Here is a 26253-nt window from a genome sequence, read left to right on the forward strand (position 1 = left end):
ATTCTTTGAACCAGGACAAAAAGTCCTGCTCTTCAACTCAAGACTCAAATTATTTCCTGGGAAACTCAAATCTCGCTGGAAGGGAACGTATGTGATTACAAATGTATCATCTTACGGGCACATAGAACTTCAAGGTAAAGACCCTGAAAATAGGTTCACTGTCAATAGACAGAAGGTTAAGCATTACCTTGAAGGAGATATAGAACCAGGAGGTTCGAAACTGTTGCTAAGCTAAGCATAGTGAAGTCCAGCTAAAGACATTAAAGAAGCGTTTATTGGGAGGCAACCCAATATTCACTCATACATTATTAATTTCCTGGTTGTTTCTATTTTAATCAATTTTCTTTTCAATTAGTTTTCATTATGTTTTAAGTTAATTTTAATGATTAGTGATCATGGACAATGCTTAAACAGAGACAGAATGATGCAAAACAGCAAACAGAATACCCTGGAGTAAGGATCTCTCTAGCGTTAAACACCAGAAAGGGAAGGCAATTGGGCATTTAAAATGCCCATGGAGGCAACAAGCCTGGCGTTAAACGCCAACCAGGAGGCCCTGGCTGGGCGTTTAACGCCCTAAAGGGAGCACAAGCCTGATGTTAAACGCCAGCCAAGAGGCCCTAGCTGGGCGTTTAACGCCCAAGAGGGAGGAACACTCTGACAATATATAATAGTCCATACTTTGCTTCAGATTTGAAGGCTCAAAACTGGCGTCTAATGCCAACTTCCTGCCCCCTTCAGGCGTCCAGCACCCAAAGAGCAGAGCCCAACGTCCAAATGCCCAGAGAGGACCTCCTAGCCAGCGTTCAACGCCCCAGAGACCTCCTAACACGTGGATCTCATCAAGGCTCAGCCCAAACACTCACCAAGTGGGCCCCAGAAGTGAATTTTAGCACTAAAAATACTGTTTTACCCTTACTAGTCATTAGTTTACTATTTAAGAGTTATTTTACATAATCATTCGGACAATTATACACCATATTCGAGTTTTACATTGTATTTTCCTTTCAGTATGAGTTTCTAAACCTCCTAGGTTGAGGGGAGGAGCCTTGCTGAGTCCTATGAATTAATAAAAGTATTACTGTTTCTTCTTCGATCCGTGTTTGATTAATTCTAAGATGTATATTCGTTCTTCATCAATATGAATGCGTTGAACTGGCATAAGGTTATCACATTCTACATGGGTTTAGAGTGCGTCTTTCATCGGACAATGATGAACCACCAGCTTGAATATATGTCTCTCAGACAGCTAATCAACGACTTCGTTGGAGACTTCTCGAGATACCAGTTCAACCGATTTACGGGGAGATTAGGGTCTCTGTGGTAGAGGCTATAACCAAAGGCGTAGTGGTGCACGAAATTGTGATCTCTAAAACAGCGCCAACAACTTGGTATGCACGAAAATAATCTCACCTCTTTGTCACAACTCCGCACAACTAACCAGCAAGTGCATTGGGTCGTCCAAGTAATAAACCTTACGTGAGTAAGGGTCAATCCCACGGAGATTGTCGGCTTGAACCAAGCTATGGTCATCTTGTAAATCTCAGTCAGGCAAATTCAAATGTTCATGAGTTTGATAATTAAATTATAATTAAAACATAAAAGAAGATAGAGATACTTATGTAATTCATTGGTGGGATTTCAGATAAGCGTATGGAGATGCTTTGTTCTTTCTGAACCTCTGCTTTCCTACTGCTTCCATTCAATCATTCATACTCCTTTCCATGGCAAGCTGTATGTTGGGCATCACCGTTGTCAATGGCTACTTCCTGTCCTCTCAGTGAAAATGGTCTAAATGCACTGTCACCGTACGGTTAATCATCTGTCGATTCTCGATCATGTTGGAGTAGGATCCATTGATCCTTTTGCGTCTGTCACTACGCCCAACACTCGTGAGTTTGAAGCTCGTCACAGTCATCCCTTCCCAGATCCTACTCGGAATACCACAGACAAGGTTTAGACTTTCTGGATCTCAGGAATAGCCGCCAATAATTCTAGCTTATACCACGAAGACTCCGATCTTTTGGAATGGAAGCTAAGAGATACACGCTCGATCTAAGGTAGAACGGAAGTGGTTGTCAGGCACGCGTTCATAGGTTGAGAATAGTAATGAGTGTCACGGATCATCATATTCATCATGTTGAAGTGAAAGCGAATATCTTAGAATAGGAATAAGCTTGAATTGAATAGAAAAACAATAGTACTTTGGATTAATTCATGAGGAGCAGCAGAGCTCCACATCTTAATCTATGAGGTGTAGAAACTCCACCGTTGAAAATTACATAAGTGAAAGTGGTCCAGGCATGGCCGAATGGCCAGCCCCCTAAACGTGATCAATGATCAAAAGTGATACAAAGATAGTCTCAAAAATGATCAAAATATGTTCAAAAGATGATCAAAAGATGTGAAATAAATCACTAAAAGTAGTTTTTATACTAAACTAGTAGCTAGGGTTACATAAGATAAGTAATTGATGCAGAAATCCACTTCCGGGTCCACTTGGTGTGTGCTTGGGCTTAGCATTGAGCTTTCATGTGTAGAGACTCTTTTTGGAGTTAAACGCCAGGTTGTAGCCTGTTTCTGGCGTTTAACTTCAGAATAGGGCAGGAAATTGGCGTTTGAACGCCAGTTTGCATCATCAAAACTCGGGCAAAGTATAGACTATTATATATTGCTGGAAAGCCCTGGATGTCTACTTTCCAACGCAATTGAGAGAGCGCCGATTGAGCTTCTGTAGCTCCTGAAAATTTACTTCAAGTGCAGGGAGGTCAGAATCCAACAGCATCTGCAGTCCTTCTTCAGCCTCTAAATTAGATTTTTGCTCAAGTCCCTCAATTTCAGCCAGAAATTACCTGTAATCACAAAAAAATACACAAACTCATAGTAAAGTCCATAAATGTGATTTTTATTTAAAAACTAATAAAAAATATACTAAAAACTATCTAAATCATACTAAAAACTACTTAAAAATAATGCCAAAAAACGTATAAATTATCCGCTCATCATAATACCAAACTTAAATTGTTGCTTGTCCCTAAGAAACTGAAAATCAAATAGGATGAAAAGAAGAGAATATACTATAAATTTCAAAATATCAATGAAACTTAGCTCCAATTAGATGAGCGGGACTAGTAGCTTTTTGCCTTTGAACAGTTTTGGCATCTCACTTTATCCTTTGAAGTTCAGAATGATTGGCATCTATAGGAACTCAGAATTCAGATAGTGTTATTGATTCTCCTAGTTCAGTATGTTGATTCTTGAACACAGCTACTTTATGAGTCTTGGCCGTGGCCCTAAGCACTTTGTTTTCTAGTATTACCACCGGATACATAAATTCCACAGACATATAACTGGGTGAACCTTTTCAGATTGTGACTCAGCTTTGCTAGATTCCCCGCTTAGAGGTGTCCAGGGTTCTTAAGCACACTCTTTTTGCTTTGGATCATGACTTTAATCGCTCAGTCTCAAGCTTTTCACTTGACATCTTCACGCCACAAGCACATGGTTAGGGACAGCTTGGTTTAGCCGCTTAGGCCAGGATTTTATTCCTTTGGGCCCTCCTATCCATTAATGCTCAAAGCCTTGGATCCTTTTTACCCTTGCCTTTTGGTTTAAAGGGTTACTGGATTTTTCTGCTTGCTTGCTCTTTTTCTTTTATTTTTTTTCGTCATTTTCTTCTCTTTTTTTTCGCAAAATTTGTATTCACTATTTTTTCTTGCTTCAAGAATCAATTTTATGATTTTTCAGATTATCAATAACATTTCTCCTTTTTCATTATTCTTTCAAGAGCCAACAATTTTAACATTCATAAACAGCAAATTCAAAAGACATATGCACTGTTCAAGCATTCATTCAGAACACAAAAAGTATTGTCACCACATCAAAATAATTAAACTAATTTCAAGGATGAATTCAAAATCATGTACTTCTTGTTCTTTTGTTTTTAGAATATTTTTCATTTAAGAGAGGTAATGGATTCATAGAACATTCATAGTTTTAAGACATAGACACTTAAACACTAATGATCATATAGTAAAGACACAAACATAAACAAAACATAAGGCTCAAAAATTGAAAAACAGAAAAATTAAATAGACAAGGAGATTAAGGAATGGGTCCACCTTAGTGAGGGTGGCGTCTTCTTCCTCTTGAAGAACCAATGGTGTTCTTGAGCTCCTCTATGTCTCTTTCTTGCCTTTGTTGCTCCTCCCTCATGGTTCTTTGATCTTCTCTAATCTCATGGAGAATGATGGAGTGCTCTTGGTGCTCCACCCTTAGTTGTCCCATGTTGGAAATTAATTCTCCTAGAGAGGTGTTGATTTGCTCCCAATAGTTTTGTGGAGGAAAGTGCATCCCTTGAGGCATCTCAGGGATTTCTTGATGAGGAATTTCCTCATGCTCTTGTTGAGGTCCATGAGTGGGCTCTTTTGTTTGCTCCATCCTTTTCTTAGTGATGGGCTTGTCCTCTTCAATGAGGATGTCTCCCTCTATGACAATTCCAGCCGAATTGCAGAGGTGGCAAATGAGGTGAGGAAAGGCTAACCTTGCCAAAGTGGAGGACTTGTCAGCCACCTTGTAGAGTTCTTGAGGTATAATCTCATGAACTTCCACTTCCTCCCCAATCATGATACTATGGATCATGATGGCCCGATATATAGTAACTTCAGACCGGTTGCTAGTAGGAATGATAGAGCGTTGGATGAACTCCAACCATCCTCTAGCCACAGGCTTAAGGTCATGCCTTTTCAATTGAACCGGCTTGCCTCTTGAGTCAATTTTTCATTGAGCTCCTTCCACACATATGTCCATGAGGACTTGGTTCAACCTTTGATCCTTCTAGTGTAGGGGCGTGCGTTTTCTTGCATCATTGGCAAGTTGAATGCCAACCTTACATTTTCCGGACTGAAATCTAAGTATTTTCCCCAAACCATTGTAAGCCAATTCTTTGGGTTTGGGTTCATACTTTGATCATGGTTTCTAGTGATCCATGCGTTTGCATAGAACTCTTGAACCATTAAGATTCCGACTTGTTGAATAGGATTGGAGAGAACTTCCTATCCTCTTCTTCTAATCTCTTGTCGGATCTCTGGATATTCGCCCTTTTTGAGCTTAAAAGGAACCTCAGGGATCACCTTTTTCTTGGCCACAACTTCATAGAAGTGGTCTTGATGGACCTTTGGAATGAATCTCTCCATCTTCCATGACTCAAAGGTGGAAGCAATTGCCTTCCCTTTCCTCTTTCTTGAGGTTTCTCTGGCCTTAGGTGCCATTAATGGTTATGGAAAAACAAAAAGCAATGCTTTTACCACACCAAACTTAAAAGGTTTGCTCGTCCTCAAGTAAAAGAAGAAGGAAAATAGTAGAAGAAGAAGAAAATGGAGGAGATGGATGGTAAGTGTGTATTCGGCCAAGGGGGGAAAGAAGTGTTTGTGATGTGTGAAAATGAGGTAGTGTTGAGGGGTTTATATAGGGGTGGGTGATAAACCCATATTTTATGTATATATTGTGCTCAATTTAAGTGATTTATTCAACCCTTCACCCACTTATTCATGTAAATTGCATGGTTTCACTTTCCCTTCCTTATTATGTGATATATGTGAAATACATGTTTCCTATGCTTTAAAAAATAATTATTTTAATTATCCTTTATTACCATTCGATGCCGTGAGCTGTGTGTTAAGTAGTTTCAGATCTCCTAAGGAAGGAATGACTTAAAGGATGGAAAAGAAACATACAAAAATGGAAAGAAGGCACGAAATGGAGTTTTTGAAGAAACTGGCAGCGACGCGAACGCATGGATGACGCGGCTGCATGCCCAGCGCAAAAAGGCAACGATGCGAACGCGTGACTGACGCGGACGCGCACCTTAAGCAAAACACAGATGACGCGGACGCATGACCGAAGCGAACGCGTGACCCACGCGGACGCGTGACAGACGCCACGCACCTGAAATTACAAAAAATGCTCCCAGCGATTTCTGAAACCCTTTTTGGCCCAGATCCAAGTCCAGAAGGCACAGATTAGAGGTTATGAAGTGGGGAAATGCATCCATTCATCATCATGTCTTCAATTATTCACTTTTCATAGTTTAGATGTAGTTTTTAGAGAGAGAGGTTATCTCCTCTCTCTTAGGTTTTAGGATTATGATTCCTCTTAAAGGATTTTTAATTTCAACTCTTTATCAGGTTCAATATTCCTTTTAATTTATATTTCTCTTTTACTTTTAGATACTTTAATGCTTTTCTTTAATTACTTTTGCTGCCAATTTGGCTTATGAACCATTCACGTTTAGATTTGATTTTCTATTTAATATAATTTGAGGTATTTCAGAATCATGATTGCTTTCCTTCATCTATATTAATAATTTAGATTTTCTCCTTTTGGCTTTGGTTGATTAATTGGTAACTCTTGAGTTGTCAAACTCATCGTGATTGATAATTGTTATCTTTGCTGATTGATTTAATTCCCTATAACTCTAGTCTCTCCTTAGGAATTGACTAGGACTTTAGGTGTTAAATTGATTTACCCACTCGACTTACCTTCATAGTTAGAGGTTGACTTAGTGGAGAGCAAAATATAATTCTCATCACCATTGATAAGGACAACTAGGATAGGGCTTCCGAATTTTTATACCTTGCCAAGAGTTTATTTTACAGTTATTTATTTATTTTATTTGTCATTTAAATTACTTGTTCCTTACTTTCAAAACTCCAATTTACAAAACTCATAACCAATAATAAGAACATACCTCCCTGCAGTTCCTTGAGAAGACGACCCGAGGTTAAATACTTCGGTTATCAATTTTAAAGGGGTTTGTTACTTGTGACAACCAAAACATTTGTAAGAAAGGTTGATTGCTTGATTTAGAAACTATACTTGCAACGGAAATTTATTCTGAATTCTAAACCGTCAATCTTCAGTTCTTCAAAATGGCGCCGTTACCGGGGAATTGCAAGCGTGTGCCTTATTATTGGTTATTGTAAATATTTTTCTTTTACTTGTTTATTTGTTTTCATTTTCTCCTTTTATTTCCATTAGCTACTATGAATTTTCACCCCTCTCGCTTTGAGTTTGGTTCTAATATTGTTGAAGGGAACGAAAGTTATAGCAGGAACATGCATCAAGGTCAGAGCAATCAAAGATAGATGGAGCCACGAGGACTTGATCAACCCTTTAGGCAACAACACCCTTCACAGTATCACAGACGAGGACCACTTTACAATGCATACCAAGCTAATAGATATGGTGGACAACCTTGTAACTACCAACAAGCCCCACCCTGTACCTATAGACCATCCTCTCAACATAACTTTGAACCACCACACTCACAAGCTCCTTTTCACGATTCACCACCGTATGATCCTCATTTACCCCAATTCCAATCCAATTACTCCCAAACACCACCACTTCCCTATGTACCATGTCCATATTCATCACCTCGAGAATCACAAGCTCGCCTCAAGGAAACAGTAGATCAACTTCATACAATCCTTCATCAGCTGGAGCAAGCAATAAAACAATTATCTTCCAGACGTTTAGACACTCAAGGAACTCCAATAGTCTTATGTGGAGAATCTAATGACAAACATAGCATGAAGGAGACACTAGAAATCCCAATGGGCAGTAATGAGCATAACTTTGTTCTGGAACAATTGGAGGAAGCTCAAATTATCCAAGAAGAAGAAGTACTGATTGAAGATTTAGGAGATGCTGAACCTCCATGGGAATCCAGAGTTGTGAAAAATTCCGTCAAGGACGTTACAATTGATGCTAAGGAGGATAGTGCACAACCCCCAAAGCAGGTATTTCATGAAGAACTAGACAGAATAACCCAAGACGCAAGTTTCCTTGATGATGATAGTCTCAAGTCAAGTTCTCCTAGTAATGAACTCGCATCCGCACGTGAATTCTCTGAGACTGAAGAACCTTATCCAAGCGAATATGAAGATGATGTTGAGGTAGATTTTTCTCAACCTCCAACTTATGACTTGAGTGATGCGGAAGATATCGAAGACTTTGATCAAGATGTGGTTGCAGTTGAAGAAGTTTGCAAAGAAGTGGAGGAATTCACAGAAGATTACGAGGGAGTAGAACTTACAGAACCACTGGAAACACCTATCCCAAGGCCATTACCACCTAATACAACCTTCAAGTGGGTACAATCCTTAACCTTTATCTTTACTTTTCCACTTGAATATGGTTTGCTTGAAACAGATGGCCAGCTTAGAGCTCTCTGCGACTTTAAGAGTAAGAGGGAAATGGCTCGTACTCAGAGCTGGTGTAAGAGATTCAATAAGGTTCCACGCTTCAATTCGAAGTGCAAGGATTGGTATCAAGTTCAATTGAATGGATCTCAGAAGACGTTTGGTCATCTTGGTGAGAATACAATTTCTAAACCGCCTGGATCGAAGAATATAGATCAAGACAAAGGCGGATTTAAAAGCAAAGTTTGGGATCCTGGAATCTATTCTGACATTCATCACCCCGGGAGCCTGAGAACCTGTTTGAAGCTGCTCAACAGCTTTACATGCCTAGTTTGGGACCCCGGAGGCTGTTGGCATTCAAAACATTAATGTAGATTTCTGGATAAATTTAAGCATAAGCCGCCATAACAGGAAGCTCATCCAATGTCCAACTTAAGGACTTTAACTAAAAGTGCTAGGTGGGAGACAACCCACCATGGTATGGTCGTTTCTTCTTCAATTTTTATTTTGTACTGTTTGATTTTATGTGATATTATTTTTATTGAACCGGGATGTTATTCATAGCATTTGCATTAGCATCACATACTGCATAATTGCATACCTGCATAAAAAAAAGAGAAGAGGGCGCGATGCGACCGCATTGCTAACACGTTCGCGTCAGTTGCGAAAACCACCTCCCACGCGTCCGCGTCAATCACGCGAAGCGTGATCTGAAAATCAGCGTAAAAATCCAACGCCAAGAAATCTGGGCTGGAATCGTGTGGCTGGTGCGCATTTAGCACAAAACGGCCCACGCGTTCGCGTCCCTGACGCGAAGGCGTCACTTGCAAAACACCCATCCCACGCGAAAGCGTAAGCGACGCGTTCGCGTCGCGTGGATTACACAACACCCTAAATGGAGACAGAGAGTTGTGCTGAAACGATGCTGGAATTGTGCGTTTAGCACAATTTCCAGCGACGCAGTCGCATGCCTCACGCGACCGCGCCATTCATCCTTTTCTCCATTCCATGCGATCGCGTCGCTCACGCGATCGCGTCAACCTCATTCCACCCTAGCCACGCGATTGCGTGCCCCACGCGTTCGCGTGGATTCAAATTCATTAACCCCCAGTGACGCGAAACCCTACCCCCATCGCGCCCCATTCTCTCCCCCCTAACCCCCCACTGCTCCCTCTCTGCTCCTGGCCACCCACAACCACCACCGCACCATCACAACCACCCTCCGCCCCACAACCCTCGAACTTCTCCCTTCCCTCCCTGTACCCCAACCCTAACCCAGCACCAACAAACTATCCCTGCCACCACCAAGGTTCACCGCTGCACCGCCCTATGTCACTGCCGCGCCACCACCAACACCACCCCACTCCCACCACCTCTCTTAGTTCCATTCTTGTGCCTCTAACCACCAGGTTCTGCCGAACGCCACTTTTCTCCCATTCGTAGTTACTTGCATATTTTTCAGTTTATGTTCAAACTAGGCTAGTTAGAGATGCATGTTTGTAGTGGATTCTAGGAGGTTAGGTAGCTAGCATGTGGTTAGTGGATTTAAGCCTGATAATTGCGCTGTTCGTGCTTCTTGTTTTATCAATTTCGCAATTCTGATGTTGCTGTGATGTTAATAATGTTCATATGCTGTTCTTTACTGTTTCATGCTACTTTTTACACTGCTTTTTCATGTTCATATTCCGTATATGTAATTGCAGCTTTATTTTAATTTATATGAACTGTTCTGCTTGCTGTTTATTACCCGGGAACATCCAATTTTAGCCGGAATGCTGCCCAATTTTCTGTAAATTGTTTTGATTTTCATTCATATTTTGGTTTTGGCAATTTGAATTTGGCATTACTTAGCTTTCCCCAAACCACTTCATGAATGCACGGGCCCGCATTCTTATTCCTTTCGATTTCCTGGTTAATAAATTGCACTTTTGATGATTCGATTTTAATTTTTTGCTATTTTTATATCTATATGAATCATCAACAACCTGATTTCCTTTCTTGAATATAAGTTGACTGTTGCTTAAAATTGTGAAATTCTTGTAACTTAGAAACCGATCATCATGCCACTTACTCTGACTTTCTTTTTACTAACTCACTGATTTTCGCTTTCTAACCTCTTTTTCAATTTTAACCACTTTTCACTTTCTAACTTCCCCCTCTGTTTTTTTTTTTTACTAACTCTTTCAACTTTTTTAACTCATGACATGATTATTGTTTCTCCTAATTAACAGGTATTCTACTTATAACATATTTTGGATTGTAATTTCTCATCTCAGCTTTTTAACTCTGAAACAATCCAAAATGCACAATTATTCAACTCATTTCATAATTCAACTGCTCCTTTGCCACTATGTGCTTATCTTGTTATTTGCCTACTTGTTTTCCTGTTTTTATTATATCTTAGATTTCTGTTTTTCAGGATGTTTGACCCTCAGCGTAAGGGCAAAGGCAAAGCAACAAATGGCAAATGGAAAAGAGGTGAATCCTCTATGTCTATCCTGGAGATTATGCATGATGACTCCTGGCGGGAAAAGCACTTTACCCCGCAGGAGAAGGCTGACCAGCTCCTCCCTGCCAATGATCCAATTAAGTTTGCAAACCGATACTGTGAGCTGAAATATCCAGTGTTTGCTACCTCCAGAAATCTGTACCTGGAGAGGAATTTGAAAATTCCAAAAGAACTACAACAGTACACCTCCGATCAGATCAAACAGAGAGGCTGGTTCTTCTTGGAGAGAAACCTGACAGAGGTCAATGCTTCCTGGGTAAGAGAGTTTTACTGCAATTATTTCAAGACTTCCTTGGATGCAGTGCACCTCAAAGGGAAACAGATACTGGTCACTGAAGAGGCCATTGAGGATATTCTGCAGCTTCAGCCTAAGTCAGATCAGCCTGACGATTACCAAAAGGCTGAAGAGGACATGCACTTTCTGAGATTTGACTGGGATGCTGTCAAGCAGAGGATAGCCCTTGATCCGACTGTCCTATGGGTCATGGGTAAGAACACCACAATGCCTAAAGAAATCAAGCTGATGTATCTGAATGATGAGGCTCGGCTCTGGCACCAGATCCTGAGCAACTTTGTTATGTTGAGCACTCATGAGACAGAGCTGCCTGCCACTATGATCACCCTTCTCTGGTGTGTGATGGAGGGTAAGGACCTGTACCTCCCACGATTCATCCGGCACTTTATGGCCAGGGTCCATGTCAGAGGCACCCTTCCTTTCCCTTACCTGGTTACCCAGCTAGGCCGTCGAGCTGACATGCCTTAGGAGGATGCTGATGCGAAGCCGACTGCTGCAAACTGCAAGAAGATCATTCCTCACAGCAAGAAGTTTCTGGCTTTAGGCTACAGACCTCCATTCCTTACTGCTTCTGATGAGACAGCCACGCCTTCAGCTGTCCCTTCTTATTCCACTGCTGCACCAGCCCTACCCACTGCACCTCCAGCTGCTCCTGAGCCTATTTACCATTTGGTGCATCGACTATTCGCCCGCTTGGATCGTATGGAGCGTCGCAACAAGCGACGTTATGAGCACGTCAAGTTGATGATCCGATCCGGCGGTGACATTTCCTCCGAGCCTGACATCCCTTCTGATACATCTGAGGTGGAGGAGGACGATCACGAGGAGGAGACACCTACCCAAGCTGCACAGGCAGGACCAAAGCAGGCTGCGCCACAGCAGGAGGTGCCACACCAGATTCAGGCTGCAGATTCGGAGATTCCTATCCAGTCAAAGCCTCTACTGTAGCAGACAGATCCTCCTACCCTCATCCAGTCTGCAGATCCTCAGGCCACCACCGAGACTCCAGCAGCCCATCCTTTCAGTGATGACACTCCTTCACACTAGCTTGAATGAGCATCGAGGACGATGCTTTATTTTAAGTGTGGGGAGGTTGCCATCCCTAGCGTATTTCTTTTTGGTGAACCACTACAGACTCTTTCTATCTTATTTTGTTTATTTTTCTGTATTTTTATCTTTATTTTTATTTTTCAGTACTTATACATTGTTCTTTTGCTGTATTTTTACTTTATTTCCGCATTTTGCACTTTAGTTTATATTTTAGCCATTTAGTTTAGTTGCAATTCTAAACTTATTAGTTATAGAATATGTGGATTAATTAGTATAGTTTACCCCTTTAGCATATGATAGTTTGGTTTAAATTGAAAGTAAAAAGAAAGTAAACTAGAGACTTTAACATAATCAAAAACAATCAACACACCTTGTATATAGAGCATAACATGTTAGTTAGTTAACAACATTTCATTAAGGAGGAACACTAAAACTTTAAAGCCACCCAAAAAAATTTTACATTGAGAATAATGGGAACTCTTAATTTCTACTTGCATGACATGTATGACTGATATATGATTTTTGAGCTAGAGAACACACAGCCTGTGAGTTTTGAGCTTAATTGTATGGTTACATTCAAACCATAATTTTTATTCCTGTGTGTTTTCCCTTCTTTTTTATTCTGGTGTTCTTTACTTTGTTTTAATCTATATGTCCAATTATAGAGTATAGATACATACTAAGAGATGATTGAGGCCATCATTCAAATTTTTCCTCACTTATCCCAAATTAGCCTATATTTTACATCACCCTTGTTAGCCCCCTTAAGCTTTTTAATTCCCTCTTGTTCTATGAACCACATTACTAGCCTTAAGCAGAAAAACAAAATAAAAATCCCAAATTGAATCCTTGGTTAGCTTAAGATAGAAATTATGTATTGTTTAAGTGTGGGGAACTTTATGGGAACATGGATGATAGAAACAAAGGTAGAAAGTTAAAAAGAATAAAGATGTTTCAAAATAAAAATTGGGAAGCATGCTCATGTGAAATCAAAACAATTGAATTACCATGTGCATTAAAAAAAATTATTTTCAGTATTTAATTAAGGGGATGCGAAAATTCCCCAATTGCAAAAATAAAAAGAATCAATGCACATGGGACAAAATTAAAGTTAATGCATGAGCTTGCAATACAAAGTGAGAAAAGTTGGGCAAATAGGTTAAGAAACTTGGAATTACAAAATATGTATGTTAGGTGAGATCTTAGACTAATCAAGGATTCACTTAATTAGCTCACTTAGCCTTATACATATACCTTTACCTTTACCTTGGCCTCATTATAACCTTGAAAAAGACCTCATGATTTTTGTATGCCTATATTCTATAATTGTTGATTGGTTAGATGAAGAACAAAGTTATAGAAAGTAAGGATAAAAAGAAGAGTAGAGTGATTAACCCAATAAACACTGAGTGACTAGAGAGTAAACACAAAATCCAATGAGGGTTCAATAACTCATCACCATATATCTCTACTTGAATTGTTAATTATCTTGCAAGTTTGTAAAATATTTTTACCCATCTCAATTGTAAAAGTGCTTTAACATTATCTAGGGTTTGGCTATGCATATATGATTCCTTGAGGATGTGAATTAATTTAACTACATGTAAGTTTTATATACAAGTGAATAACAATTAGAATTGCATGATTCATTTAAGTACTTGCATTCAGGATAGATTGCATTGCATGAGATTCCACCACTTTAACCTTACCTTACTCTTTATCTTGGACTTAGCATGAGGACATGCTATTGTTTAAGTGTAGGGAGGTTGATAAACCCATATTTTATGATATATATTATGCTCAATTTAAGTGATTTATTCAACCCTTCACCCACTTATTCATGTAAATTGCATGGTTTCACTTTTCCTTCCTTATTATGTGATATATGTGAAATACATGTTTCCTATGCTTTAAAAAATAATTATTTTAATTACCCTTTATTACCATTCGATGCCGTGAACTGTGTGTTAAGTAGTTTCAGATCTCCTAAGGCAGTAATGACTTAAAGGATGGAAAAGAAACATACAAAAATAGAAAGAAAGCACGAAATGGAGTTTTTGAAGAAACTGGCAGCGACGCAAACGCATGGACGACGCGGCCGCATGCCCAGCGCGAAAAGGCAGCGACGCGAACGCATGACTGACGCAGACGCACGCCTTAAGCAGAACACAGATGACGCGGACGCATGACCGAAGCGAAAGCTTGATAAGGAAAACTCCAGATGACGCGACCGCGTGACCCACGCGGACGTGTGACAGACGCCATGCACCTGAAATTACAGAAAATGCTCCCAGCAATTTTTGAAACCCTTTTTGGCCTAGATCCAAGTCCAGAAGGCACAGATTAGAGGTTATGAAGTGGGGGAATGCATCCATTCATTATCATGTCTTCAATTATTCACTTTTCATAGTTTAGATGTAGTTTTTAGAGAGAGAGGTTCTCTCCTCTCTCTTAGGTTTTTGGATTAGGATTCCTCTTAAAGGATTTTTAATTTCAACTCTTTATCAGGTTCAATATTCCTTTTACTTTATATTCCTCTTTTACTTTCAGATACTTTAATGATTTTCTTTAATTACTTTTGCTGCCAATTTGGCTTATGAACCATTCACATTTAGATTTTATTTTCTATTTAATATAATTTGAGGTATTTCAAAATCATGATTGCTTTCCTTCATTTATATTAATAATTTAGATTTTCCCCTTTTGGCTTTGGTTGATTAATTGGTAAATCTTGAGTTGTCAAACTCATCGTGATTGATAATTATTATCTTTTCTGATTGATTTAATTCCCTATGACTTTAGTCTCTCCTTAGGAATTGACTAGGACTTTAGGTGTCAAATTGATTTACCCACTCGACTTACCTTCATAGTTAGAGGTTGACTTAGTGGAGAGCAAAATATAATTCTCATCACCATTGATAAGGACAACTAGGATAGGACTTCCAAATTTTTATACCTTGACAAGAGTTTATTTTATAGTCATTTATTTATTTTATTTGTCATTTAAATTACCTGTTCCTTACTTTCAAAACCCCAATTTACAAAACTCATAACCAATAATAAGAACATACCTCCCTGCAGTTCCTTGAGAAGACGACCCGAGGTTAAATACTTCGGTTATCAATTTTAAAAGGGTTTGTTACTTGTGACAACCAAAACATTTGTAAGAAAGGTTGATTGCTCGATTTAGAAACTATACTTGAAACGGGAATTTATTCTGAATTCTAAACCGTCAATCTTCAGTTCTTTAGTGGGGGAAGGGTTAGGTTTCGTGTATTAGAGTTAGGTTTTGGGAGGGAAAGGATTTGAATTTGGAGGTAGGTGGGGTTTTTGGGGAAGAGTGGATGGATGTGATTGGTGAAGGGTATTTGGGAAAGAGATATGGAGGTGATTGGTAAAGGGTATTTGGGGAAGAGTGTTATGAAAGGGTGTGAAGATGAGAGAAGAAGAGGTGGGGTAGGTGGGGATCCTGTGGGGTCCACAGATCCTGAGGGGTCAAGGACTTAGCATCCCTGCTCCATTTAGGCATCAAAACGCCCTTAGAGTGCACTTCTGGCATTAAACGCCAGGTTGCTGCTTGTTTCTGGCATTTAACGCCAGCTTTTCTCCCATTTTTGGCGTTAAACGCCAAGTAGATGCTCTGTTCTGGCGTTAAACGCCTAGAATGGTGCCAGACTGGGCGTTTAACGCCCATTCTGCTACTCTTACTGGCGTTTAAACGTCAGTAAGCTCTTCCTCCAGGGTGAGCTGTTTTTAGTGCTATTTTTCATTATGTTTTTTTTTTTATTTTTTAGTTATTTTTGTGACTTCACATGATCATCAACCTAAAGAAAACATAAAATAGCAAGGGAAAATAAATAGATATAATTAAATAACATTGGGTTGCCTCCCAACAAGCGCTTCTTTAATGTCAATAGCTTGACAATGAGCTCTCATGGAGCCTCACAGATAATCAGAGCAGTGTTGTGGCCTCTCAACACCAAACTTAGAGCTTGTTGGGGCATCACAACACCAAACTTAGAGTTTGAATGTGGGGGTTTTGTTTGACTCTGTATTGAGAGAAGCTTTTCATGCTTCCTCTCCATGGTTACAGAAGGAGAACCTTGAGTCTTGAATACAAGGTAGTCCTCATTCAACTGGAGGACCAACTCTCCTTTATCAACATCAATCACAGCTTTTGCTGGGGTAGGACGGGTCTGCCAAGGATGATGGATTCATCCTCATCATTCCCAGTGTCTAGGATTATAAAATCAGCAGGGATGTAAAGGCTTTCAACCTTCACTAGCACGTCCTCTACTAGTCCATAAGCCTGTTTCATGGATTTGTCTGCCATCTCTAGTGAGATTCTTGCAGCTTGTACCTCAAAGATTCTCAGTTTCTCCATTACAGATAGTGGCATGAGGTTTATCCCTGACCCCAGGTCACACAGAGCCTTTTCAAAGGTCATGGTGCCTATGGTACAAGGTATGAAGAATTTTCCGGGATCCGGTTTCTTCTGAGGTAATGTCCGCCTCATTAATGCACTCAGTTCATTGGTGAACAAAGGGGGTTCATCCTCCCAAGTCTCAGTACCGAATAACTTGGCATTCAGCTTCATGATTGCTCCTAGATATTTAGCAACTTGCTCTTCAGTGATGTCTTCATCCTCTTCAGAGGAAGAATATTCATCAGAGCTCATGAATGGCAGAAGGAAGTTCAATGAAATCTCTATGGTCTCTGTATGAGCCTCAGATTCCTTTGGTTCCTCAAAGGAAAACTCCTTTCTGTCCAGAGGACGTCCCATGAGGCTTTTCTTACTGGGACTCACGTCCTCCTCACTCTCTCCAGGTTCGGCCATGTTAGTCATGGTTATGGCATTGCACTCTCTCTTGGGATTTTCTTCTGTATTGCTTGGGAGAGTACTGGGAGGAGTTTCAGTAATCTTCTTACTCAGCTGACCCACCTGTGCCTCCAAATTTTTAATAGAGGACCTTGTTTCATTCATGAAACTTAGTGTGATCTTGGATAGATCAGAGACTATGGTTGCCAGGCCAGAATGGCTCTGTTCAGAATTCTCTGTCTGTTGCTGAGAAGATGATGGAAAAGGCTTGCTATTGGTAAACCTATTTCTTCCACCATTATTATTATTAAAGCCTTGATTAGGCTTCTGTTGATCCTTCCATGAGAAATTTGGATGATTTCTCCATGAAGGATTATAGGTGTTTCCATAGGGTTCTCCCATGTAATTCACCTCTGCCATTGCAGGGTTCTCAGGATCATAAGCTTCTTCTTCAGAAGATGCTTCTTTAGTACTGTTGGATGCAGCTTGCAATCCATTCAGACTCTGAGAAATCATATTGACTTGCTGAGTCAATATTTTGTTCTGAGCCAATATAGCATTCAGAGTATCAATTTCAAGAACTCCCTTCTTCTGAGGCATCCCATTGTTCACAGGATTCCTCTCAGAGGTGTACATGAACTGGTTATTTGCAACCATTTTAATGAGTTCCTGAGCTTCTGCAGGGGTTTTCAGATGAAGAGATCCTCCTGCAGAATGGTCCAATGATATTTTTGACAACTCAGACAGACCATCATAGAATATACATATGATGCTCCATTCTGGAAGCATGTCAGTAGGACACCTTTTGATCAGTTGCTTATATCTTTCCCAAGCTTCATAGAGGGATTCTCCTTCCTTCTATCTGAAGGTTTGGATTTTCACTCTAAGCTTGCTCATCTTTTGAGGTGGAAAGAATTTGGCCAGGAAAGCACTGACCAGCTTATCCCAAGAGTTCAGGCTTTCCTTAGGTTGTGAATCCAACCATGTTCTAGCTCTGTCTCTTACAGCAAAAGGGAAAAGCATAAGCCTGTAGACCTCGGGATCAACTCCATTGGTCTTGATAGTGTCACAGATTTGTAAGAATTCAACTAAAAACTGATGCGGATCTTCCATTGGAAGTCCATGAAACTTGCAATTCTGATGCATTAGAGAAACTAATTGAGGCTTAAGCTCAAAGTTGTTTGCTCCAATTGTAGGAATTGAGATGCTTCTTCCATAGAAGTTAGAAGAGGGTACAATAAAGTCACCAAGCATCTTCCTTGCATCTCCACCATTGTTATTTGGTTCAGCCATGTCTCCTTCTTTTTCGAAAATTTCTGTCAGGTCCTCTCCAGAGAGTTGTGCCTTAGCTTCCCTTAGCTTCTTCTTCAGAGTCCTTTTAAGTTCAGGGTCAGCTTCAACAAGAATATTCTTATCCTTGTTCCTGCTCATATGAAAAAGAAGAGAACAGAAAAGAAGAGGAATCATCTATGTCACAGTATAGAGATTCCTTTATGTGAGTAGAAGAAGAGAAGAATAGAAGAAGGAGAAGAAAAGAACTCGAACATAGAGGAGAAGAGGTGGTTCGAATTATGAGTAAAAGAGGAATATTAGTAGATAAATAAATAAATAGAAGAAGATGAGAAAGGGAAGAAATCGAAAATTAAATAAAATAAAATAAAAATATTTTTGTTTTTATTTTAAATATTAGTTATAATTCGAAATTTAAAAGAAGAGATAAAATAAAATTTGAAAACTGAATGAAGTAATTAAATAAAAAGAGATTTTTGAAAATATTGTTAGTGATTTTCGAAAATTGGAGAGAGAAAAATAGTTAGATGGTTTTGAAAAAGATAAGAAATTTAAAAATCAAACAAAAAGTTAAGTGGTATTGAAAAAATTTGAAAATCAATTTTGAAAAGATAAGAAGTTAGAAAAGATTTTGAAATTAAGTTTTGAAAAAGATATGATTGGAGATCATTTTGAAAAAGATTTGAAAAAGAAATTTAAAAAGATTTGATTTTGAAATTAAAGTTGATTACTTGACTAACAAGAAACTAAGAGATATAATTCTAAAATTTAAAGATTGAACCTTTTTAAATTGAAATTTTGACTTGACTCATAAGAAACAACTAAGTTTTTTAAAAAATTTTGACTAAGTCAATCCAAATTTTCGAAATTTATGAGAAGAATAAGGGAAAGATATTTTTTTTATTTTTGAATTTTTAATGAGGAGAGAGAAAAATATCAAAATGACTCAAAATATGAAAATTATGAATCAAAACAAGAAAAATATGCAAGAACACTTTGATGTCAAGATGAACACCAAGAAAACTTTGAATGTCAAGATGAACATCAAGAACATGTTTTTGAAATTTTTTTTTTAAGAAAAGAAACACATGCAAGACACCAAACTTAGAAATTTTCAATGTTTAGACACTAATAAATTGAAAATACATATGAAAAATAAGAAAAGACACAAAACATGAAAATGCAAAGATCAAACAAGGAAATTCATCAAGAACAACTTGAAGATCATGAAGAACATCATGCATAAGTTTTCAAAAAATTTTTAAGAAAAATTAAAAAGATGCAATTGACACCAAACTTAAAAATTGACATTAGACTCAAACAAGAAACATCCAACTTTTGGTTTTTTTTTTTTTTGAAAATAAAAAGAATAAAAACGAAAAGCTTTAAAATTAAAATAAAATTACCTAATCTGAGCAACAAGATGAACCGTCAGTTGTCCAAACTCGAACAATCCCCGGCAACGGCACCAAAAACTTGGTGCACGAAATTGTGATCTCTAAAACGGCGCCAACAACTTGGTACGCACGAAAATAATCTCAGCTCTTTGTCACAACTCCGCACAACTAACTAGCAAGTGCACTGGGTCGTCCAAGTAATAAACCTTACGTGAGTAAGGGTCGATCCCACGGAGATTGTCGGCTTGAAGTAAGCTATGGTCATCTTGTAAATCTCAGTCAGGCGAATTCAAATGTTCATGAGTTTGATAATTAAAATATAATTAAAACAGAAAAGAAGATAGAGATACTTATGTAATTCATTGGTGGGATTTCAGATAAGCGTATGGAGATGCTTTGTTCTTTCTGAACCTCTGCTTTCCTACTGCTTCCATTCAATCATTCATACTCCTTTCCATGGCAAGTTGTATGTTGGGCATCACCGTTATCAATGGCTACTTCCCGTCCTCTCAGTGAAAATGGTCCAAATGCACTGTCACTGCACGGTTAATCATCTGTCGGTTCTCGATCATGTTGGAGTAGGATCCATTGATCCTTTTGCGTCTGTCACTACGCCCAACACTCGCGAGTTTGAAGCTCATCACAGTCATCCCTTCCCATATCCTACTCGGAATACCACAGACAAGGTTTAGACTTTCCGGATCTCAGGAATGGCCGCTAATAATTCTAGCTTATACCACGAAGACTCTGATCTTTTGGAATGGAAGCTAAGAGATACACGCTCGATCTAAGGTAGAACGGAAGTGGTTGTCAGGCACGCGTTCATAGGTTGAGAATAGTAATGAGTGTCACGGATCATCATATTCATCATGTTGAAGTGCAAGCGAATATCTTAGAATAGGAATAAGCTTGAATTGAATAGAAAAACAATAGTACTTTGCATTAATTCATGAGGAGCAGCAGTGCTCCACACCTTAATCTATGAGGTGTAGAAACTCCACCGTTGAAAATTACATAAGTGAAAGTGGTACAGGCATGGCCGAATGGCCAGCCCCCTAAACGTGATCAATGATCAAAAGTGATACAAAGATAGTCTCAAAAATGACCAAAAGATGTTCAAAAGATGATCAAAAGATGTGAAATAAATCACTAAAAGTAGTTTTTATACTAAACTAGTAGCTAGGGTTACATAAGATAAGTAATTGATGCAGAAATCCACTTCCGGGCCCACTTGGTGTGTGCTTGGGTTGAGCATTGATCTTTCATGTGTAGAGACTCTTTTTGGAGTTAAACGCCAGGTTGTAGCCTGTTTCTGGCATTTAACTCTGGTTTGCAACCTGTTTTTGGCGTTTAACTTCAGAATAGGGCAGGAAGTTGGCGTTTGAATGCCAGTTTGTATCGTCAAAACTCGGAAAAAGTATGGACTATTATATATTGCTGGAAATCCCTGGATGTCTACTTTCCAACGCAATTGAGAGCGCACCAATTGGGCTTCTGTAGCTCTAGAAAATCCACTTCGAGTGCAGGGAGGTTAGAATCCAACAGCATCTGCAGTCCTTCTTCAGCCTCTAAATCAGATTTTTGCTCAAGTCCCTCAATTTCAGCTATAAATTACTTGAAATCACAGAAAAATACACAAACTCATAGTAAAGTCCAGAAATGTGATTTTTATTTAAAAACTAATACAAATATACTAAAAACTAACTAAATCATACTGAAAACTACTTAAAAACAATGCCAAAAAGCGTATAAATTATCCGCTCATCACGCAGCATTCCTCCTATCCGGAAGATTCGACATTGTCTGTGGCGCTTTGAGTGAGATCATTAAAGAGAATGGAATGTACGAGCTTCACCCTCAAAGAGATGGATCCGCACTAACCATGGGGTTCAGATCCGAATGATTATTGATGACCTCTCAAAAAAGGCGTCAATCATATACAGCCTGCCATAGAAGAAATCACTCATAGGCAAAGGAGACAGTAATACCAGAATTAATTCAAAAAGGATAAGCAACTCCAATCCTCAACTATATTCCCATTATTATTCCATTTAATTCATAAAGTATTAGCACCCTATTATATTAGACCTTTTTCACTCTATCAATCCAACAACCTTCTGAATATGCCTGACTAAGACCTGCAGGATAACCATAGCTTGCTTCAAACCACAATCTTCGTGGGATCGACCTTGACTCACTCAGGTATTACTTGGACGACCCAGTGTACTTGCTGGTACAGATGTATAAAAGTGTGGGGATTCGTGCACCAGCTAGATATGTGCATGTTTGGATCTTCTTGAGGATTACTAATGAATTGGTCTTGCCGTGCCAATTAGATGGGTGAAGGTTTCAACTTGAAATTGTTAGCTTCCATAGTGTGTCTCACTATGCTATTGCCACAACTGTCAGTGGTGGGTGTGGTAAAGCCTCCAAGGGTTCTCCTTGCATTTTTTGTCCCTTGGCCATCTTTTTCTTCTCTTTTTTCCTAGTTCTTGCTTGCCTTCTTAATCAGAATAGAGTTAATTCAATCTCAGGATCATACTGAAGAGGTTTAGAATTGTCACTCCCTTGCATACACAAAGAAATAGATCAAAGGCACCAGTGGTAAAAAAAAGAAAGCTAAAGGAATGAAAACAAAACAACAAAACGAAAGAGTAAAACAGGATCTAATTTAGTAATTTAACCCAATGTATGTTGCCAATCTTAGTTACTCCCCGGTAACAGGGCCAAAAACTTGATGAACAAAAACTAAAGCTCACGGATATTAGCAAGTGCACCGGATCATTCAAGTAATACCACGGTGAGTGGATATCATTCCCACGAGGATTAAAGGATTGAGCAAGCAAATATCGAGTTAAATTTCTAATTAGATCAAATAAAATCTGGATTGATGAATGCTAAAACCTAGAATGCTTGAATGTTGAATGCTAGAAAGAGGACAGTGAACATATGCTTGATTGAGAGAGAATAATAATGATGAATGTCAAGGGTTTCGGAGATGTTTAAACTCTAGAAAAATCAAACCTTGTTTACCTATTCTAAAGCATGCAGATATCTTTTCACGACGAACCTTAATTAACTAATTTCCAATGTCTTAGTTCCTCAGTTTCTCCTCAATTAACCAACCACCAATGTCTTGGTCAATCAGTGAATTGAAGAGGTTAAGTACAAATCCAATTCAGTTCCTCATAAGATTCAAAAGTTGTCCTTAGGTCGGATTATATGTCACGTATCCAAGCTAGTCCTATCCAGTTGAACCTTATGAGAAGACACAATTTTCAAAAGTTGTTCTAATCCAAATGATATGTCATGTAATCAAAATTAGAGTGATTGAAAATCATGTATTGTCGTATACTAATTGAAACACTATGTCTAGTCAAATTCAAAAAGTCACGTGAAAGAGTTTTCAAGCATAATTTGGATATTAGATCTGTCAAAGCAATAAACAAATTTAAAACGGATACTAATCTTTTAAGGATGAGGAATGAATAACTAAATCATGAAACAGATCGATGCAATACTTTAAAATAAAAGAAAACTTAGAGTAATAATCCATGGAAACATAAATAGAGATCCTAACCCTTTGACAAAAAGAAACTATGCGGAGGAAACTCAATGTCCTCTCTATGAATGTCATTTACTTATTTATACCTAAGGTTCTTCTAATTTAAATTCAAAAACTAAATCTTATCTTAATCAAAATAAGATCATGTCTAATTATTCAAATCCAAGAATTAAAATAGAATTAAATCAAATTCAAATCAAATTATAACAGAATCTTCTTCAATCTTCAATTAGGAATCACATCTTTGAGGTTGGACCTTGCTGAATTCATCATTGGTGTTGCACTGGACTTGGTGGTGTGTAACTGGGCTCGATCTTTAAGCTTGGGCGTTTAACGCCAAGCAGTGGTGTTAAACGCCACCTTTAATTTTTGGGCCTGGCGTTGCACGCCCCATTAGGGCGTTGCATGCTACCTTTGTCGAATTCAGGGAATGGCACGCCCCTTTAGTAGCATTACACGCCAGGCTTGGGCTGCTCTCCAAGGACCTAACTATCTTCAAGGCTTGGCACGCCATGCCTGGTGTCCTCCAGAGGTGTTGCACGCCTCCTATGGCGTGGCATGCCAGCTTCATCTTGCTCTAGGGGCATTGCACGCCCTGCATGGCATGGCACTTGTCCTCTCAAGGTGTGTTGCATGCCCTCCTTGCCATGGCACACCATCTTTGCTTCTCCTCCAGGGCGTTGCACGCCCTCCACTAGGCGTTACACGCCCTTGATTCTTTTTCCAGGGCTTGCTTGGGCGTTGCACGCCCTTTACTAGGCATTACACGCCATCTCTTGGCTCTCTATGGGGGGTTGCACGCCCTGCATGGCGTTGCACACCCCATGCTTCTTGCTCCAGGGTGTTGCACGCCCTCCACTAAGTGTTACATGCCTAGCTGCTACATGGTTTGTATGGTTCTGAACGTTACGTACTTTGATTGCATGCCTTTCCCTATCCCTTGCCCTTTGATTATGCTTTCTTTGCTACTTAATTTTTCTCTCTTAATCCTGTATTTCCTTGAAAACTCTTAGAAAATACTTTATTAGCAAATAATACTTAAAAGCGATTAGATTAGAGGAAGAAACTATGATTAAACCTAAGAAAATAAGAAAATAATGCAAGAAAAACTACTAAAGATGCGAAAACATCAAAAAATAAGGTGCAATAGAAATAAAATTGTTAAGGCTATTAGAAGTTTTGGTTTTAACTTCTATCATATAGGAAAGGCGAATGGTTATGGTGGTGGTATATGGATTCTTTAGAAAGATCTAGATTTAGACATCGTTTTGATACAATCAAAAATATAATATGTTTACATGCACATTAGAGGTAATAGGGAGGATAGAATTGCTATTTGTGATAAATGCCGGTATTAAGAGAAGCCATACCTAGGGAGATACTTTGGAGCTCATTTAACTAATCAAAGAAGAAATAACAAGAAGTTCAAGAACATCATTAAAAGGATGGAGAACAAACTACAATGGTGGAAAAGGAATGCTTATCCTTAGCAGGGAGGATTACATTAGCAAAGTCTATCCTTAGCCCCATTATGAATTTTAAAATGCAACACTTGAAACTACCTAAAGGGATTTGCAATCAGTTAGGAAAAACACAGAGAGACTTTATATAGTTGAAAGTCTAGATCGTAAAAGAATTCATCATCTTAGCTGGAACACTCTAACTCTACCGAAATAGAAAGGGGTTAGGGATGAAAAGAATTTAGAGTATAAATGAGGCTTTTCTTCCAAAGTTCTATGGAGGATGTGTAAAGAGTCACAAGCTCTGTGGGCACAAGTATTCTCTCATAGGTATCCAGTGAACTTGATAGAGGATCAAAACATATCCAATAAATTGGGTGACTCCACACTATAGAAAGAATTGTTAAAATTGTTGCCGTGGGTAAAATAGAATTGCTCATGGGCCATAGAAAATGGGAAGAAAATTGAGTTCTAGAACAATGCTTGGGTTCACAATGAAACATGCCTAATGGAAACTGCTACCAACCTTGTTTCTTTAAACTAAAGGAATTAGAAAGTGGCTGACTATACTAATGATGAGGGTGAATGGAATTGGGAGATGCTGAGATCGTTAATTCCTAAACACATCATTGAGAAGATCAGATCAATACCACTTCCAAGAGAAGACCTAGGACATGATACTATACAATGGGACCATACACCAAGTGGAGAACTAACAGTAGCCTCAATCAGCCTACAAAAGGTTAACAATAGCAAATGACATGGAAGCAAGTTTGGTGTGGAAAGTGATTTGGAAGTGGAGAGGCCTAAAAGAGTCAAAGTTTTTATACGGTGAACTATTCATGGCAAATTGCTAACTACGGATTGAAGAGCTAGGATGATGGGAGCAAATCCTCATTGCCACCACCGTCAAAGAATATTAGAAACTATCACCCATGCCTTGAGGGATTGTCCAATGGCAGCAAAAATCTAGATCCATATGGTACAACCTGCGACTATAGCAATCTTCTTTGGAATAAGTTTTAGGACTGGATCAAGATCAACCATACAAACAAACTTAGAAAGTCAGAGACATATGATTGGAGGGATGAATTTTTCTTCACTTGTTAGAGAATATGGCAATGGAGAAATTAGGAACTCTTCTCCTCACCATATATTAGGCCAACAAATGTTGTTTCCATCATCAGAAAGATCATAAAAGAGAACAAAGAAACTCACAAGAGAAGACTTATGCTAGACAATATCAAAATTTCTAGTAATCGAAAAAGCATCTAGAGTCTTCCCACCCAAGAAAAACGTTGATGAATCAGTAAGAAAGGAGGCAAGGAAAGCAGAGTGTGGAGGATTATTACGAAGTTATAAAGGGGAGTGGATAGGAGGATTTAAAGCTAATCTGGGTCATGTCCGATCACACAAGAGAATTTTAGGGATTAATTCATGGATTGAGAATAGCGTGAAATTTAGGGATGATAAGAGTAACAATGGAGATGGATTCTATGAAAGTCTAAGAGAAAATATGCAAAAAGGATAACAACACAGTACCTAACATCCTTCTTCGAGAGGTTGAAGCCTTCACGCATAGACTTTGGGAGTTGAAGTTTTCACACACATAAATAAAGAAACAAATGCTAACGCTAATTGGCTAGCAAATGTCAACACTAGTC

The 26253-nt window shown here is 38.9% G+C and overlaps 1 long non-coding RNA gene across 2 annotated transcripts; it reads right to left on the minus strand.

Annotated features, from left to right (window-relative positions):
- Positions 1-2156: 2156 nt before the first annotated feature.
- LOC140181017 (uncharacterized) lies at positions 2157-26253 on the minus strand. 2 transcript variants are annotated; one of them, XR_011875513.1, is made up of 2 exons: positions 26132-26229; positions 2157-2852 (listed from the first exon to the last, which is right to left on the minus strand). It is a non-coding gene; the product is annotated as an uncharacterized lncRNA (long non-coding RNA). The 2 variants fall into 2 exon arrangements; XR_011875512.1 differs by lacking the exon at positions 2157-2852 and adding an exon at positions 23062-24118 and having other exon boundaries at positions 26132-26253.

This window comes from Arachis hypogaea, chromosome 17, assembly GCF_003086295.3.
Source record: "Arachis hypogaea cultivar Tifrunner chromosome 17, arahy.Tifrunner.gnm2.J5K5, whole genome shotgun sequence".
Classification (NCBI taxonomy): domain Eukaryota; kingdom Viridiplantae; phylum Streptophyta; class Magnoliopsida; order Fabales; family Fabaceae; genus Arachis; species Arachis hypogaea.